Consider the following 2,516-nt stretch of genomic DNA (forward strand, 5'->3'; position numbering starts at 1 on the left):
GGCCCATGCCTACCCCTCTTTGCACAGTGCATCGGACCTCCTCCCGCGCGCGTCCGAAAGCTGTCCCGGACCCGACCCGGACATTCGTTACCGTTGTGTCCGGATCATCCCCAAACATCTACAAGACATCACCGTTTTCTTTTTTGGACTTCCTAGTGTATTTTTATCGACTGCTCGATTTTAATTGGAGGGACGGATTAGCCCCTAAACTCTCCCTCTTTCCTTATATATAGTTCCTAGTCTAAATCTAGACAAAACCCTATTTTCATGGAATCCTCCCTGTCCAATCCCCGCCGCCAGCATCTCCCACCTCGGGATCCATCTCCACCCAATACAACCACCGTCTCCATTTCCGTGCCCGCCCAACCACTGCAAAGCCGAAGCCTCCACCTTCCCTGATCCACCCGTCGATCCAGCCCCGTCGGGCTCCTCTGCTCGCAGCTCCTCGTGCCCGCACACCGCTGAGCATCAACAGCAGTCCTGAGCACCCCGTCCCCTCATCATGTACCTCGAACCAGGATGGATCTGGAGCAACGTTGACTTTCACTCGTCGCCGGTGGCCTCAACCACCAGGACGCCGCCGCCGGACCAGTAGGTTCCCTGCCTCGTGCCTTTTCTATTTTCCTGAACTCTTCTGCTTCTCTAACCTTCGGTCTCCTCTCCCGTTTGACCAAGATCGCTGACAGGGACCCCGCCATGGATCTCTGGCCGACGTCCGGAGCCTTGCCGCCGAGCCCGCCTGGATCGGGCCTGGATACATCACCCCGCCTTGCTTCCGCCGTCAGCTGCCCGTTCCTCGTTGAGAGCTCTCTTCGTGCAGCGATGGAGGTTCCCAGCCCCTCCTCTGTTTCGTTCTACGGGGAGGACGAGGTGCCCCTGCCTCGCATGGCCCGAGCCCTAACCCTCTGCCTTGGTCGCCCGTTCCAGCGATGCGTTGACCTCCAGAGTCGACAGCACAAAGGCGAGCAGCCTCCTAGGCCCAGCTTTGCCTCTGCGGGCCCCTCCCTCCTCTAGCAGGCCTTGGCCCAATGTGAGCCCCACAGCCCCCCTCTCGGTTGGGCCAGCAGAGCTTTCAGATTCGGCCCGCTTAACGTTTTTTTCCTGGACGAATTTAATCATTTTTTCCAGAGATTACAGTTTTACAGATTAGCCCCTAAGCTTCATGCATATTTTAACTCACAAACTAAGCATCACATGGAAAAACTTAATATATGAAACTTGCTAAGAATTTTGTGTAGATTAATAATTTGCAACTTTCATCTATGTTTAAAATGATTAAATCGTTGTTTGTTTAAATTTGCCCCTATGCCATTTAAAATGATTTAATTCATAACTAAATAACCGTAGCTCGGTTTTAAATAATCTTTATATGTAAATGGGGTAGAAAAATGCCTAGTTCAACATGGTGGCATCACTTTGCATGTTTAACAACTATAAAATATGGTTTAGGGCAGAACAGTACCAAACCTAAAATATGTATATAGGGATTTACCGGAATTGTTGTTCGTTGTTTCCGGCCTCACTTAAACTTGACTAGATAGGTAGTTTTACTTTGCTTCACCCCCTTGCCATGTTAATCGACATTTAATATTGTTGAGTACATAAAAAAGATCGAACTAAATAAGTCATGTGGTGTTTCGTTAATATGCAACGGAGTTGCATGTTGAGCTCCCCTTAAGTTGTAGGATTGTTTGTGCATTTTGCCATGCCATGCTTCATTAAACCAGACATACATCATACTTGATTGTGCATCATGCCATGATTATGTGATGGTTGTTTACTATGTTGTTTGCTTCCTTTCCAGTGTTGCTTCTTTGGGTTGGTTCCGATAACGTCGCGTTTGTGAGGACCCGTTCGACTATGACCGTTTGTCTTCTTCATGGACTCGTTCTTCTTCCTTGCGGGATCTCAGGCAAGATGACCATAACCTCGAAATCACTTCTATCTTTGCTTGCTAGTTGCTCGCTCTTTTGCTATGCCTATGCTGCGATACCTACCACTTGCTTATCATGCCTCCAATATTGTTAAGCCAAGCCTCTAACCCACCTTGTCCTAGCAGACCATTGTTTGGCTATGTTACCGCTTGCGCAGCCCCTCTTATAGCGTTGCTAGTTGCAGGTGAAGATTGGAGTTTGTTCCTTGTTGGAACATGGATATTTGTTGGGATATCACAATATCTCTTATTTAATTAATGCATCTATATACTTGGTAAAGGGTGGAAGGCTCGGCCTTATGCCTGGTGTTTTGTTCCACTCTTTCCGCCATAGTTTCCGTCATATCGGTGTTATGTTCCCGGATTTTGCGTTCCTTACACGGTTGGGTTATAATGGGAACCCCTTGACAGTTTGCTTTGAATAAAACTCCTCCAGCAAGGCCCAACCTTGGTTTTACCATTCGCCACCTAGCCTTTTTCCCTTGGGAGTCGCGCATCCCGAGGGTCATCTTTATTTTAACCGCCCCGGGCCAGTGCTTGTCTAAGTGTTGGTCCGAACCGGGCAGCCTGCGGGGCCACCTCG

General features: G+C 48.9%; 1 long non-coding RNA gene across 1 annotated transcript; it reads left to right on the forward strand.

Moving 5' to 3' along the window:
* Positions 1 to 274: 274 nt before the first annotated feature.
* On the forward strand, positions 275 to 1,858 carry LOC125524177. The gene is made up of 3 exons (XR_007290607.1): positions 275 to 591; positions 676 to 1,030; positions 1,805 to 1,858. It is a non-coding gene; the product is annotated as an uncharacterized LOC125524177 (long non-coding RNA).
* Positions 1,859 to 2,516: the final 658 nt, after the last annotated feature.

This window comes from Triticum urartu, chromosome 7 (genome assembly GCF_003073215.2).
Source record: "Triticum urartu cultivar G1812 chromosome 7, Tu2.1, whole genome shotgun sequence".
Taxonomy (NCBI): Eukaryota; Viridiplantae; Streptophyta; class Magnoliopsida; order Poales; family Poaceae; genus Triticum; species Triticum urartu.